Raw genomic sequence first — 17,442 nt, forward strand, 5'->3', positions numbered from 1 at the left:
AGGAGGTCCACAGGGGCCATATGGTTCAGAAATACTGTTCTAGTTTATGCTTGATACCTCAACTCACCAGTAATGCCATGAGTACATGAGAACATGAGTAATGTCATGAGTACAAATACATCAGACTTTAATCCCCATCTTCTTTTAGATTAGTCAGCAGATTCGAGATTTTAATTAGCACCTACTTCATTCTAATACTTGACCTTCAATGTTAATACAACCTCTCTGTTTATATTACTCTTACTAAACAAATACAAAACAACTACCTACTGGAGAAAATTGCATAGGGCATTCAGAAATGTCTTCACTCAGGAATTTTGGTCTTCTGTGGGATGGATGAGAAAAAAGGAACACACACACATAACAATAATGAGTGCTTGCCTACTTCAACTTATTACATTTACATTTCTCAGTAGACTCCCAAAACTGTGGGAATGTTTTTTTCCTAAATATTAACAATGTAAATCCATCTTTACTTCTAAATGGGTTGAAAAAACATAAAGTCTTTAAAGAATTAATGTCCAGAGTTGGAGAACTGTACAGAGGTTAAAGCAATTGGTTTGCATGCAACTCATCCAGGTTCAACCCCTGACACTGCATACGGTCTCTGGAGCAGTCTCAGAAGTGATTCCTGATCCCAACCTACTCCCTGAGCTGAGAGTAAGCCCTGAGAACCACTGGGCATGGCTGAACCCACTTGTCCCCAAATAATAGTAAAGCATCAATTCTAAAAAAGAATTAATATCTAACAAGCCAAAAGATTAGGGAACTGGCCTCTGAAAATTATTATTTCCACTGATTAATTTATGGAGCCCTTATGTCATACTTAATGAAATCCTCCAATGGCTCTAGCTCATGCTAGCACCCCTGGAAAGAGGGGTCCCATCCAACACTGCTGGGAAGTGAAAGGCCCCACACCCAGGCTTGCTTATCACAAGGCTGCAAACACTCCAACCAATATTTTAGAATAGAGATTTGCTAAGATTTTTCTCTTTCTTCATTTAATTTTGGAAAGAGATGGGGGAAAACTGCATTCCTCAAGTTCAACATGTTCTTTCCCCCGCCGCCCCCCCAGGGTTGCTTGGCAGTGGCTTCTGATGAGGGAGCAGGTGTTGCCTTCTTCCATACATGAGAGCCGAATTGTGTGCTTATTTCTATCTTGCAAATTGCTGCCAGCAGAGGCTCAGGTTTATAATGGAAAACGGGCTCCTTTGACAGTGTTGGTTGTAGGTAATTGCTATGAAATTACAGTTATTTTACCTCTCTCCTCACTCCACTAAGAGGTCCCATGCCTATTAAGCTCTCACTTTTCCTCGGTGCTGGAAACAGACCCAGACCTGAGCAGCTGAGACACCCACCGTGAGCTTCGTTATGTAAAATCTGAAAGGTGGGAGGGCACAAGGGGAACACCCCTCCTGCCCAAAGGAGGTAAAGTTACCCATCAAGCCACACTCACTCTGGCAGCTATTAATTTAATAATAGCCTGGTTGCTAAGTCGAGGGGTGATGTCAGTTTCAGAGAGGCACCTGACAGGTACCTGGGCCTCTGTCTTACTCCTTGAATACAATATCAAAAAGGGACTTTCCCTCGATGCTGATCACTAGGTGACTAGGCAGGACTCAACAGCAAAATCAAAAGCCACAGCCAGAGTCTGCTCAAGTTTTACCCCATTTTGTCTCAGATGGTGAAGGGAGAAAGGAACTGAAGAAGGAACAAGTGAAATATTAGGATTCTCATTGGCTGGACAAAAAGATAACAGCAAACATTTATGGTGCCAGGCACTATTTTAAGTGCTTAACATAATTTGGGGGTCGGGGATCCCCCTAGCAATACTCAGGAGTACAGCAGCACTTTCAAAGCTCGCTGCTTGGGTCCATAGTACCTGCACCACCATTGTCATATCAAGCAGTACCCAGGGGCCACATGGGGCCAGGGATCAGATAAGGCACATACAAAGCATATTCTCCCTCCAATTCCTATGCTAACTCCCTGATCCAACATATATTTCAACTCATATCTTTCTGTGAGAAGTGGGATATTATCATCTTTCACAGATGTGGAAACTGAGGCACAGAATGAGTGAAAGTAAATAAGCTGCCAAGGAATTCTGGAGTCAAGCCTGGGAGAACTGGCTCCAGAGTTAGTGCTATTTTCTATTTTTTATTAAATCACGGTGACTTACAAAGTTACAAAGACACTCGTGGTAGGGTTTCAGGTGTATAATGTGCCAGCACCAAGATTTAGTGCTCTGAACCTTTATGCCTGGAGTCCTATCTGAGAGTCCAGATTGGTCTTAACCCAGCCCAGGTCACAGGGGTGAGGGTTAGGGTGCAGTGTGGTCTGCACGGAGGGTCACGGCCTCCACAGTTCCTCACATTTCCACTATCATCTTTAATTCTGACCCTCAGCCTGTTAAACCACAATTGTCGAAGGAGTCCAAAGAATCTGAGGGGTCTGCTATTCACCTTTACTATCTTTGTCTCCAGATTCTTCTTTTCTGTTGTCGCAACAGTTAATGTGCTATCTACCCTCTTAAGAAAAATTTCAGGGTATAGTACATTATAGCAGGCCTCTAGGACTTCTACATCCTGGTTAAACGAAACTCGACCTCCTCTATCAGTGATTCACTTTGCTCTCTCCTTACCTGTGGCAGTCACCATTCCACTCTTGGATTCTATGATTTTGGCTAGTTTATACTTCATACAAGTGAAATCACACAGCACCTATCTTTCTGTTATTGACCTAAGTTATTTAGCATAACAGCCTAAAGATTCCTCTATACTGTAGCATATTTCAGACCTCCCTTACTACACATTTTCAGCCTCCAGAACTGGGGAAAAAACAATTTTCTATTGTTAGCAGTCACGCAGCTCATGTCAGCTCTAGGAAACTTACAAGAGCACAAAATGTCACAAGGAACTCTGCTGCTCACAACTATGGACAAACTTCACAAGTTCCAAATTTTGCTTTACCACAGGCCCAGGGCATGTACACACAACTTGAAATCAGCTATAAACCCACAGTATACTCTCTATATCCTAATATAGTGCATAAAATATCATGAACCATTACAGCACTGTAACACTGTCATCCCATTGTTCATCTATGTGCTCAAGTGGGCACCAGTAACATCTCCATTGTGAAACTTGTCACTGTTTTTGGCATATGGAATACGCCCCGGGTAGCTTAATGAACCAGTGTATAGCATATAATTTTATACATGCCACAATAATGTAGTTTTATAGGTTGTGAGATTATACTTCTGTGCTATATGCTGAGTAAGTCATAGGCTATGAAATATTCCCTTTATTGTAGTCTCTCTTCAATTGGATGACTTGATTTTACTTGCCTCCCATCCCCCCAAAGTTATTAATTTTTGCCTTAGTGCCTGAATCTTAGTACACTTAGCTGTTTGAATGGCTGTGTATTGAGGGAAGAGTAATAGTGCTCCTTGACTTTCTCAAAGTTCAGACATTGGCATTCTAAATAGTGTTTCAAGGAGAAAAAAAACTTGGGTTAATTAACAGGCCAGGGTTTGAGATGCATCTCAGTCTCTGATTCTTTGGATGACACAATAAATGGAAATCACTTCCCTCTCATATCCCAAAGCACAGAATATATAACTTCTGGGAATTTTGTGAATTTAAGTTAATTGAAAAATATTTAAAATAGCCGTTCTCAAAATTTTTGTTCTCAGAATCCTTTAGACCTTTGAATATTACTGATAATCCCAAAGACTTTGGGATCAATGTTTTGCTATATTAGAAAGAAAAGCCTGATCAATGTCTCACCAATTTACTCTTTACATAGGGTCCTAGTAAATATATTACATACTAACATAAATGACATATGTGAATGCAAAGAAACCCTATCATTTAAAAATTTAGGAGGGTAGTGACAATATTTCCTCCCCTTCCCTTCTTTTCTCTTCTTATTGGTTTTGTTATTTTAGTGTCTACATTTGTTGCTTTGCTGTTGATATAGTATCTCAGGACACATTTGTGGTGCTAGAGGATGGCACATCTATTGCAGCTTGCTAGGCTCGCAATTGTCAGTGTGGTGTGGTACCAGGTATTGAACTCACAGCCTCTTACTCAAGGCTATGGCTCAGCCTATGTTGCTGAACCATAGACTTGAGTTCCTGAAAGCCTTATATTTTTAGCAAAATCTTTACTATATGATTTAATAAAATTAGGCTTCTGTATTCAGTCTTTGGCTTTTTGCTTGAAGCATATGGAAAAAATCTGGTTTCACTCAGATATGTAGTTGGAAAAGAGAGGAGTAATTTAATAGCCTTTTCAGATAATTGTGGGCACTTTTCCTTAATACCAAACTGAAACTCATCAAGTGGTAGTTTTTTAGAGCTTAGTTGATAGGTGGAATTTGAAACCCTATCAATGAAGTTCTTCTGTTTCAGTAAAACCCATTCAGTTCTCTTGCATTTTGAATGGACCTTTTACTCATGAATGATTTTTTAAGTATCACACATTCATCACGTGGAAAATAGTGCTTCATTGAGTCATAAGAATCTTCTAACTGCTGATATATTTCATTATATAGTATCAAAATTGCTCACCCTGTTTTTGCTCCATACACATATCTTTATTTCTGCATGATACAAAAGAATAAACTATTAAAAAAAACTCCCACTTCACTCCAAACCAAACACCCTAATAGTTTCTCCCAAAGCAACGTGATCTCTCTGCTTATCCCAACAGAGACTTCCATCTCCTGCCACCAACCTCATCAGGAAAGTTTAAGTAAAAAGCAGTTGTCAAACTCATGGTAACAGATACATGTATTCCAAAACTCATTTTCTCTTGAAAACTTATATTTTATCATTGGCAATAATTACTGGAAGTTGTTATCCTTGAAATGACAAGATCATTTCATTGATTTTCCAGGAAATGTCTGGAAAACACTAAGCCCGAAAGACCCAAGTTTGTATATGCCAGCTGCTTTTTCAAGTGAAAACTGTGTTTTTCCAGAGAGGATGACTGATTCAGTTGGGCTAAGTTGCACAAACATATTCCTTAGACAGCCAGGGCCCTGCAGAATACAGTTAAGGAGCCTTACATGCATTTTCACATAAGCATTTACCATTTCATCAGCCAGTGTGTTTCAAAGACATATACTCAAGGGCTGGAGCATAATTTCATGATAGACAGTTTTATTTCTTTAAGAAGGTCATCATTGACAAAACGGACTTTGTATTCTGCACTTTTATGACTCAGAGCTGTGTACATCACCACTTTGATTGATGCACACTAACAGTGGGCTAGAAAGATAGCACAGCAGGTAGGGCACTAGCCTTGCCTGTGACTGACTCAGGTTTGATCTTTGGTACTCCATATGGTCCCCCAAGTCCCTCAAGAATGATCTCTGGGCACAGAGTGAGAAACCCTGAACCCTGCCTGTGTCCTCAAAACAAAACAAACACCACAAAAACACCAGCAACTCTGCCCACAAAATGTTTTAACCCCAGTGAGAAGCTATATGACTTTGAACAAGGTTTTGACATCCAATCTCCCTGTAAGGGTCTTGGGAATTCCAGGAGTCCTCTAAAACATTTTAAGAGTGTTAGTTTGCTGGCATACTTCCAACAGGGCTGGTACACAGAGCTTCATCTCCAAACAAGGTGTTGATGTTGTAAATTCTCCAGAAGCTACTTGGAGGCCCAAGGTGCAAGAGAGGAAATAATTATTCAGAGAGGACCCAAAACCAAATAGCTTGGTAGCTTATTTGCCATACATTTCACTGAACAATTTATTGACTCTCAGCTCTGCCTGTTCCCTTTGCTAACAGCTCTGTGAGGGTAGAGGCCATCTATTTCAGCATTTCTAAAGTGGCACCAAGTCAGGCTTTCCAGGAAGATGCACCAGAAAGACAACGCAGGAAGAAGGAAGTGGCTCTCTCCCAATCTTTGACATTGGGCTGCATGTCTGTGCTCTGGGAGTGTGGACATGTAGCTGAGTCTGCTTTAATTACAAGCCTAGAAATTGGCCTTTCAAGGGCCGTAGGGGAGCCTTAGCCTGGCAATAATATTTGGCAGCCCTTTTGACACAGAGACAAAGCCCCTAATAGGCTGTGACCTGATTGCTGAGGGTTAGGGGGCCCACACAGAGCTGCCGCTGACTCTAAGGAAGCCTGAGGGTCTTCCAATCCCATTGATACTGACACCTGGATCCCACTATTCAGTGCCCCCACCTTCTCCAAATAGAAACCTAAATGGCAATCTTCTACTGCCTAGTAACTGCAGACCAGTTGGTCTGGACTCACCAAACCCATGAACTCCTATGTTTTTTCTAATGAGTTTTGAATACCTTCCCCATTTGTTCTTTCTTCTACAATTCCAGGGTACTATATCATTGCTTCATATGCTATATCATTTTTTAATCATTGCATATACTCCTATTTTTGTGGAGGGAGGAGTTCAAAGTTGGTGATGTCAAGATTGACTCCTAACTCTGTGCCAGGGATCTCTCCTGGTAGGCTCAGGGGAACCATCAGTAGTGCTAAGGATTGAACCCAGGTTGGCTGCATGTATAGCAGGTGCCCAGTCACTGTACTACTGATTCGGCCCCGTAAAAATATTTTTTATGTGAAATCTCTGGTTAAACTACCATATGATTTCTCTCTCTTGATTGGACTCAGATTATTACAATTGCTTAAGTAGATCACTGTCACTGTCACTGTCATCCCATTGCTCATTGATTTGCTTGAGTGGGCATCAGTAACATCTCCATTGTGAGACTTGTTACTATTTTTGGTATATTGAATAATCCACGGGTAGCTTGCCAGGCTCTGCTGTGCGGGCGAGATACTCTTGGTAGCTTGTCGGGCTCTCCGAGAGGGGTGGAGGGATTGAACCTGGGTCAGCTGCTTAAGTGGATAATATTTCAAAATGCAGGTTGAATTTTATTAAACATTTGACAAGGCCAAGTCCTGAAGGAGTTGCTCTAAGAAAGATAACACAACTTTCTCTAAAAGTTAATCAAGTCATGGACTATGTTACATTTTGTTGGTTCTGCTTACAAAGACTCATGTGATTAGATAATTTGTTGGAGATAATATATCTCCAACAGTGGGGCTGAACTGAGCTCAGGGATGGAATGTTCTGGCTCTTTCCTTTACTGTTCATTGAATAGGGCTAGAAAAGTTGTCCACCTTGCCCATGGTTGCACAACTTGGTACTATGGCAGACTCAGTGATCTAATTCTTGCTTCTGGTTCCCACTTTTCCATTATGCTAGGCTGGTTATCTTACAGGAACAGGTGTTGAAATGACAAAGGCCATGGGAAGAAGACTTTCTTTGGATATAAAATGACTCATCTAGATAGCATGAAACTGATTTATATCACATAAAAGAGAATTTCTTTTTACAATGACATTTAGAGTTACCTACTTTCCTACTTTTTCCTACTTGTAGAAGGAAGATAGTTTTCCTTATGAAGACTGGGATTACTTTTTGTTTTTTGGTTTTTTTTGTATCAAATGGCTTGTTCTAATTATTTGGTTGGTAAGCCTTGCTTGAGCAGGAATGTAACTCAGTGGTCTGTGGTCCAATTAAAGGTAGGGAGTTATTATAGGTATATAATTCATTTTTTCTCTGCAGCCACAGAAGACTCCATGTATTAACATTTTTTATTCAAAAGCAATCAGGTGATAAATATCCATTTGAGGTTCCAGGGATTTTCAACATTTATCTAAAGTTGACCAAAAAGTTGATTGCAGGCTGTGTAAGATGTTGACAGTGCAATACTATATGGAGAATTCCAGGTGCATTAATCAGGGTTCTCCAGAAAACAAAGACCCAATAGGGTGTGTATACATGGTTACCTATCTGTTTGCTAGCTACATATGAGTATATGAGATTCATATTTTAAGGATTGGCTCACTTGGTTGTAGAGGATTGGTGAGCTCAAAATCTGGCAGAGCTGGACCTGAGGTTGAAGGCTCAAAGAAGAAACACAATTCAAGTCCAAAGCAAGGCTGTGGGCAGAATTTTCCTCTTCCTCGGAAATGGTTGATCTATGTCTCAGAATCACCATGCAATGATCAAACAAGGCCCCCACATGTTATGGAGAAGTAGGGTGGAAGGCAAAATCTGGTAACCAGATTTACTCAAAGTTCATGAACCTAAAAATTAATCTCATCCAGAAAACATATTCACAGAAACACCCAAAATAATGTTTCACCCATTTCTGAGTATCACAATACAGATAAATTGACCTACAAAATAAAACTTTGTACCAGATGAATTTAAAAATATTCTCTGAGGGCCAGAGAGCTAGCACAGGGTTTAAGGCACTTTCCTTGTATGCTACAAAAATTAATTCAATCCTGGTATCGCATATAGTCCCCGAAGCATGGCAAGGAGTGATCCTTAAGCACAGAATAGGAAGAGCCCTTGAGCATCTCTATGTATGGCCCAAACTCCCCACACTCCCCTCAAATCACACAAATTATGAGACGGATATCCCACCACCCATCATTTGGCATCAACACTTTAGCTCACCAGAGTGGGATAAACCCTAGCTTACTTCTTTGTGGGGAAGAGGTGTTGAGGGGCGGTGGCATACTCTCTGGAGATCAAGGACTATTCCTGCCCTGTGTTCAGCAGTGACTCCTGGGAGTGTTCTGGGGGTCATATGTAGTGTCAGGGATCTGAATCGGGATCAGCTGCATGCAAGGCCAGAGCTTTACTTCCTGAACTATCTCTCCACTGGTAAACCTTAGATTCTTAAACTGTAACTAAAGATGGGAGAGGGTGGTCTCAAAAAACTTGGCAACAGTAAGAGGTTTCTAAACATGCAATGACCAAAACTTAATTCAAAGTCAACCGCATAATGAATCTAAGATGTATCTGGCAGCACCCACGTGTTGGATTTCGCTGGTGAAAAGTGGTTGGCAAGTCAAAAATGCTTAAGAAGCCCTGAGCTAAACCACTATATATATGTACATATCTCCACCCAAAGGACTCTGTTGACTCCATCCCCAGAAGACTCTTCAGTGGAGGTGTCTGACTCAGAGAGTAGAGTCCAGAAGTGCTTTGGACCCTGAGTGGCTGGTTTGATCTGATAAAGGCTGAGGTCCCAAGGTCACCTATAACATTTTATGCTGCATGATAGTGCTGAACTAGAGCTTTCCTGGGAGCACCCTTCAGCCTATCTTGAGCTTTATGCTAGTGTGGACAGGTGTCTGTGTTCATCCTCCAGGGCTTCCACACAGTTGCCGACAAAGCACTGCCCTTTCCACCCCAAGGCCAACAACCCTTCTCTCGGCCCCTCCTTTCCACTCTCTATTCTTTCACATCTGAACTATTTGAATAAGTAAATGAATGTCTTTTTTTTTCCCGTCACACCTGGTGATACACAGGGTTTACTCCTGGCTCTGCACTCAGGAATTACTCCTGGCGGTACTCAGGGGACCATATGGGATGCTGGGAATCGAACTCGGGTCAGCCGCATGCAAGGCAAATGCCCTACCCAATGTGCTATTGCTCCAGCCCCTGAATGTCTTTTAAACTATTTCCAGTTCTCCTGTTTTGATTAAACACTCTTCTTAAATATTGTCTGAGCTTAAGCAATTTATTTTTCCTTCCTTCCTTTCTCTTCCATGTCTATCTTCACCCTCTTTCCCTTATTTCGTTATTTTTTTGCCTCTTGTCTCTTTTTTTCTGTCTTTCTCTGTCTCTGTCTCTCACATACATAGACACAGACACAGACACACACACACACTTTTATTATATAGCTAAGAATGGTCATTTTCCCTTTTTCTTAGAACACAGCAAGACCATAACTTGCCTCATCCCCTAGTGCCTCATGTATGATGGGAAGCTACTATCCTGAGCAGTCACATACAACCCTGAAAATCCATACTCAGTAGGTCCTGCACTTCACTTCATGCCTCATGTTACTGACTTGAAATTATAAATGATGTTTGAATAAAGGATCTTCCATGTTTATTTTGCTGTAAGTCCCACAAATTATGCATTTGATCTTGAATATGGGTCAACCTTTTATTCCCATGCTTATATGACCATTTTCTCATCTTGGTCACTTGGGTAACTGCTCTTCCTTCTTGGACTTGGGAACCAATTCATGTATTCCTGAAAAAACTATTATCCTCTTCCAGTAAGAAATAGCTCTGACTTTCAGACACATAAACATGCTTTATATCCCCTGAGATTACATCAAGCAAACAAATAAAAGTGGCAAATGAAAAGACAGGGAAAGAAAAAAAAGAAATATTAGGGAGCTGTGGGCTTGCTTCGTTTAGTGTTTCTTATTCGTTTTATCTCCTATCCTATGTAATTCCAACATAACATATTATGCTAGAATTTTCTTCATTTAAGTTAGTTTCTAATTATTCATACTCTATATGTTCTTTTTAGTAAAAATTAGGTAATAGATTTATATATATATATGTACACACATTTGGCTATGTCAGGGATTGAACTCTGGATTTCCTTCTAGCACTGAGATACATCTGTGGTTCCCTTGTTAATTATTTTTTAAATATCAAATGTCCCTTCTGATCAATAAGCTAGACAATAAGTCCTTGAAATGCATGGGGTTTTTCAGTGATTTATTTTTGCTTTATTTCAATGAAATGAAACTCTAAGACCCCCACAAGGTGTTCAAGAAATAAGTCTAACTGTCCAGGTACATATCCAAGGAATCACACCAAACTTTGGAAGAAAAAATGGTTTTTGGGTCCTATATAAAAACTACACAAAGTTTTGAGAGGTCCCAAAGTCTAAATCTTTGCTCTATAAGTTTGTCTTTTCTGTTGTACTAACTTTGAATATATTATTGAACAATGAAATTCCATTGCTCTGTATGTCTCTGACTTTAGAGAAGTCTCTGGTATACTGTGAAGGGCCTAGTCTAGAGTCAGACAGATCGGCTTTTAAATTTGAGCTCTGTATTAGCCAGGGTATCTAATCTAATGGCATTTTAGATTTTTACACAATCTAATATGGCATTCTAGATTTTTTGCACAGTAACTACGATACTATATCCAGTCCCATGTGTTCCAGCAGTGGATTTTATATTTTTTTTCTTCTTATAATTGGGTGAATCTTTGTAATTGTCTAGATAAAGACAAAAAAGTCAAAAAGTATGACTTCTGTCTGAGACCAAATCAGGAAAACTATACAGATTGTGCCTGGCTTACTCTGTCCTTTGCGCTGTTTGTCCTTGGATTCCAGCCACTAAATTGTGAAGAAGCCCAGAACATATAAAGAAGTGTTACATAATGTTCCATCTGATGGTCCCACCTAGGCTCTCAGTTGACATTCATAAGGCAGAGATGTAGATGAATAACACTCAAATGATTCCAGCTCCCAGCCTTTGAGCTTCCCCAAATGACACCTAGTAAAGCTAAACAAACCATTTCCCTTGTTTCACAGACAGAGTGCAGGTCCATGAGTAAAATAAACATTGTCATTGTTTAAAGCTATGAAAGGTTGGAATGGTTTGCTACTGAGAAAGTAAGTCAGAGCCCTACTTCAGGTTCCTTCTGTGTGCGTGGGCGGGGGGGGGATAGAAATTCATCTATGCTGCAATGTTGTCATATGAATGGATGATAAAATGTATAAAATTCATCGTATTTGCCTTTATAGTTGTCATCATTATGATCACAGACAACAAACATTTAGGAAGAGCTAATTACACATTCTTGTTTTTGAAATGCTATAACAAGTCAGTAGGCCTCTCTCTGATGGCACACAAATTAAACAACAATTCGGTGCCCAGGGTTCTGTGTACAGAGAAACACATTCAACAGAGAAAACAAACACAGGCATAACTATGGCTACTGCTCACTGGGCTAGAAAAGAATGTTTCCTAAGTAGTGTCCCAGTGGGCAGGGACAGTCTTGGGGAACATGGGTCCTAGTTGGTTAGCTGTTGGTATAACATGGCCACGTGCACGCTGTTCTATAGTTTCTGCCCAGAGCAACATTCTGAAATCAAACATTGTTTTCAGGTTGTTCAGAAGGCCCAGATGAAAAGTGTTGGAGCTTAAGGAAATCCATGTCATGAAACTGAACGTTCAGGTCTGTGACAGATTCCTGGTGGTTTTCTATTGCAGCACAATGGAAAACTTTGTGTTTTCTAATGTTCAAGAGATATTGTCACAAATATTTATAGGATTATCATTCTTGGGACCTGCTTGTGGCTTCCCATGATTTCTAAAGGAAAACTGAAATCTGGAATTATTCTACCTCAAAGCCGCACCAAGGAACAAGAAACCAAAGAGCAATACATACTACCTCCTCAAACCAATGTAATTTCCCCTCACATGGATTTCATTTAAGAAAGACATCTCACTTTGGCCTCATCTGGAGAAGACCAGTCCTCAGGGAGGAAGCATACTTTTATCATATTAGGACACTGTCAAAAGTGTTGCTTTCCTCCTTCAACATATTTTCTATTTGTTATTCAAGATGCTATATAAATTATCTCCAGCTTTGACCATGAATTCATTTCCCCTACTTCCATGGAATGAGCCTGAAGTTCTAACCATCTTATTCCAGAAAAGAGTATATTGACACCACCAAGCCTTGTTCCTCCCACAGAGACTGGTGTTTCAGATCCTTGAGTGGCAATTCCATGATAGTTACTCATTTGGCCCTCTGCTCTGACTGTCTGAACGCTGGGTTTTCAATACAGCATTGATGCCATAAACTGGTTTGGAAAGACTTTAAAGAATTTGCAAAATCTGTCATCTGCCTCTCTGTTGGATTCAGTAAGCTCTCATTTACCCCAAACTTCCAAATATGACAGATTAAAAGCTTATGCACTAAAATCAATTTTGAGTCCTGAGATTTATTTAAATGGGGTCATGTAAATCTAGACCCTTCTGGAAAACATTTTGCAAAATTATTATTTATAATATGTTGGCCAAGCATGTTTATAAGACTTGACAATTCTATGTAAACACTCATTTAAAATGCCATTGCTTGGGCCCACTCTCAGATATGATTTATTGCAGGGTAGGATTCAGATGAGCATTTCTTTCCCCTCAGAACTGTCAAGGTGATTCTAATTTTCAGCCTGATCTGGTGACTTTTGACCTTGTTTCACACACAATTTGAGATGCACAATAATATCACATAGGGAGCACACTGAAAAGAAAACTTGGCAAGAAATTACACATGTTAAGGCACCTGTCTTCTCTGCAGTCATCCCTCGTTAGATTCCTGACATCACATGGCCATCTGACATGTCCTTTGTGATCTTTTTCAGCTTTTCCAACCCCGACCTGGAACATACTTCAGATCATGCTTCCTTTGTATTTTCTACCCTACCTTTACTATCTCCTTATTCCATCTCCTTTACCTTCAAGAAGAGCACCATTTTGAGTGGTTCTAGGAATGGAGAGCACATGTTGGATTAAGATGTCTGGAGAATTGCAAGTCTGCACAGCTACAAACAACAACCAGAGCTTCCCCTGCCAACCAGAATCCTCAGAACTGCACCTTCTCTACATGCCTGAAATAAGTTAGTCCCAGGTATAGCAGAGAGTTCTGTGACTGGGCACAAAACTCCCATCTTCTCAGCCCAGCTCTCACATAATCCAACCATACTTCCTTTCCCTAGGCACAGAGCTGTTATCCAGGACCAATATATGAGGATCTCATAAAAATATCAGTTCTGCTTTCCTGGATTTGTGGAGCAATAAAAGACTAGCTCTGTCCCCAAACATGTGTGGTCAATGTATAGTTGGTTAGGAAAATTCCACAAGTGAGACCAGCATCTTCTCTAAGCCTGCTCAGTGACAGATCCTGGAGTGGGCGCTGGGACCACTGAAAAGTGCAATCATGATCTAGTATGGGTGGAGTGGGAGCACTCAGAAGCCCACCTGAGAGTTCAGGGGAAGTAGGAGTGGGGTGCAGCTGTGGGCCTTGAAGGGTAATAGAATTCACTGTCACTGTCATCCCGTTGCTCATCGATTTGTTCGAGCGGGCATCAGTAACGTCTCTCATTGGAGGCTTATTGTTACTGGTTTTGGCATATCCAATACGCACGGATAGCTTGCCAGGCTCTGCTGCAAGGGCTCAATACTCTCGGTAGCTTGCCAGGCTCTCCGAGAGGGGCGGAGGAATCGAACTCAGGTCGGCCGCGTGAAAGGCCGTGTGAAAGGCCCAACCGCTGTGCTATCGCTCCAGCCCAATAGAATTCATTCAAGCAAAACAGAGGTCACGACATCAGTGCAGTACGATCACCCAAGCATGAGTCTGGGGCCTTTGTTTGATCATGCCTATTAAGGGGACCACAAGCTGTTGCCTTCGTCTTCCATGCTGGATCAGGGAAAACCAAGCATCAATTCTTTATTTCCCTTTCTTCCTGAAGAGAATGCCAGTCAAATGATAGGAAAAGCCACAAAGCACTCAAAAGTCTGTTTTCTGGGGGCCCTGTGTTTCCTGGATTTACTATTTCTACCATCATGTGTCTCCTAGTTCCCTTTGTCACTCTTAGTCATGGTTGCAACTTCCCACTTCCGTTTCTCAAAATCCAACTCAGTGTATACACATAAGCATGAATTCTGGAAAGTTTTTTGAATTAAGGTCCAGATGGGAGCAGAGGGTATAAAGCCCTTGGGTTGGAGTTTTAGGTCTCTACCAGTTGATGAGTGGAGAACCAGAAAAGGAAAGAAAATAGTAATTTCCTGGAATCTTAAAACCAGGCATGCATACCTTTACCGATGTTCTAGCCTTTTTCACATCCAGTCAGTATGGTACCTCTGCAATTCACAAATACTGACTAAAAATTCCCTAGGTGTTCAGGGAAAAGATAGTGCTTCTTACCAAAAAGATGCTTTAATTTCTATTTAAAAACATATGCTTAAAATTACTTCAGGGCCGGCTGGAAGCCTCACAAGGGACCCCTAAAACAACAAAAATGACAGTGATAGTTTTGAAAAAAAAAAAAAACATGTATTGTTTTCCAAATCTAATGTTGGCAAAAAGAATTGTGTTGTTTGGGGCATGTAATTTTCTTCTCCCTGGACCTGAGTTTGTTCAATATAAAGTAAATGTATTAGAAGGGATGATCTTGAAAGAGCAGACAGTCTAAAACATTTTTCCAGTGTGGCTGGGAGAAAGGGGGTGTTAAGGAATCTTTCATTTGCATCATTCATTTGAATTGTGACAGATGAAGTAGAGACTCCATGCGCGAGCCTCTGTACTAGCTCCCCATACACTTCCCCATACCCTGCTACTCTGGCACAGGCTCAGAAATGTTTGTTGAGAGGATGAAGGAGCTGGTAAGATGGTGCTCTATCCTGAAAAGGTAGAGAGAAAGGCAGACAGGTGAACCTTCGGGCAGAACCAGCACCATAGGCTGATGGAGAAATGAAGACATAGAGCAAGAACTGCTTTTGAGCACCTGCCAGGGATCCTTTCCGTAGTACTCCTCACTCCACTTCCTGCACTCCAGCACCAGCTTGAAAAGCAGTGAAGAAACATCCTTTTGAGAGGCTCTCCAAGCCCACCCTACTGGATCCCTTGAGCTTTATCTGAGACCCTCATTTTTCAGAGAAGATGAGTTGAGTCCTCAAATGTTACATGACTTGCCCACAACTACACAATCACTAGGGTAGAGCTTGTAATCAGGCAGAGTAAGTGGATTGTTTGGCAGTTTATTTATTTTATCAGGGAAGTTTCCCAAATGGTACTCAGGGTCCTACAGTTACAAGGGCTGAGGTACTAGGAGGTGGAAGGAAATGGCATAAGGGATGCTAGGGATTGAACTCAGCTTCACCACGTGAGCTCTCCCCTGGCCCCAGAGGAAGTTTCTCAAAAACAGGCCCCTACCTACAGACATAGAAACTGAGCGAGAGTTTGTGTCAAGGAGACTTGATTTCATTTTCTCTTGCCTTAAAAATATTTTAATTTGAGCTGGTTCCTGCTAGAGTTATGTGTTCAAGCTCGGCTGAGTTATAATTGAAAACAAATCTGCTTTTTTTTTTTTTTGTAATCCCTGAGATCCAACAGGGAAATAAAAAGCTTTTCCAAAAATCAGCGCAAGGAAGGAATTGTGCTATTTATTTGACTTCCATAAATAAAAATAAACGAACGTCAGTAGTTCTACAATATACACACAATAGTCTGGGCCATCACCCAGGAAGCCATGGCCTGAACTGGACTCTCTGCTTCTATTCAGAAAGGGAATTTCCCCAAGAGCTATTGCATTTTCTTTTCACAAGTTCTCTAGTATAAGAAACAGTTGCCAGCCTTGCTTTCTGCCCTGCAGTGACAGTCAGATCCCCAGTGTGCTAATCCTGGATGTTCTGCAAGATCATTACGCCTTGAGGGTGGGGAGGGGGGACTTCTGCACCCTTACGTGTAAACTGAAGAGATGAATAAATGGATATTTGCTAACTCTGAGTTTTATGCTTCTTTCCATGTCCAACTTGTTCAACAATATCAATCGATCATGAAGAAGTTAGAAGTGACTCATGCTGGTGATTCACTGTAATGGAAATTCTCCACTACTTGCCCAGGAGGAGAAACTAAAAGTTACTAATCCAAATATATAAAACTTCCCCCCAATAACTCCAACAAAAACAGGCTGCAGGGGCTAGAGAGATTGTACAGAGGATCCCTGGTGCTGCATATGGTCCCTAGAGCCCTGCCTAGGAGGATCCCTGAGCACAGAGTCAAGTGTAATCCCCTGAAACAGCCAGATGTATTCACAAAACAATCAATCAATCAATCAATCAAACAAACAAACAAAAAGCAGACTCAAAACTAGGCAAGATGCAGGAGCTGCTTCTCTACCAGATGTTTTCCGCGTGTCTCAGAATTCAGTTTGATGTCCCTGGGGTACCAGCACCAAAACACTTTATTTTGGCTTCTGCACACTAGTACTAGATCCCCTGGGAGATCCCTGCAATCAGCCGCTTGTTTTATCAGAGGATGTAAGGACAGTGTGTTTCCAGTTCTAACTCGAGATTCAATAGGTTTGAAGCGGAAGTTTCTGTGACCAGAGAGTCATGGAAGATTTTCTTTGTGACCCACTTAGTCTGAAGGTATAATATAGAGTAGTTGCGCCTGTTTATTAAAAATTGTCCTATGGCTATGTCCTTTACACCCACAGTCTCCCTCCCCCAAGCCGTTTCTCCCATTGTAAGCTAAAGCCAAAGCAAAGTCACAATAGCTATCTGAGGAAGGAAGCTTGCTATTGTTGGACTATTTTTAGAATAGATAATGCTAAGTGATGACCTTCAAGGATTTAATATAAATCAACTTGAAGATCCTGTTGAATATTTAGGGTCAACTCTTCACATGCTTTTTGAATCATGTGAAAATCTCTTAAGTGAGAGCGATGTTTCAACTTGAGTTTTATCTCCCAAGTACTGGGGAAAGATGTGGCAAGTATGATGGAGGAAATTCCCCATCAACATTAATGGAAAATAATGTCAGTGTCAG

General features: G+C 41.0%; 1 protein-coding gene across 2 annotated transcripts in view; it reads right to left on the reverse strand.

Moving 5' to 3' along the window:
• The window catches only part of CLIC5 (chloride intracellular channel 5), a 167,623-nt gene that overhangs the window by 47,068 nt on the left and 103,113 nt on the right, over positions 1-17,442 (reverse strand). The gene's annotated exons all lie outside the window — the stretch shown is intronic.

The sequence above is a fragment of the Sorex araneus genome, chromosome 4 (genome assembly GCF_027595985.1).
Source record: "Sorex araneus isolate mSorAra2 chromosome 4, mSorAra2.pri, whole genome shotgun sequence".
Lineage (NCBI taxonomy): Eukaryota > Metazoa > Chordata > Mammalia > Eulipotyphla > Soricidae > Sorex > Sorex araneus.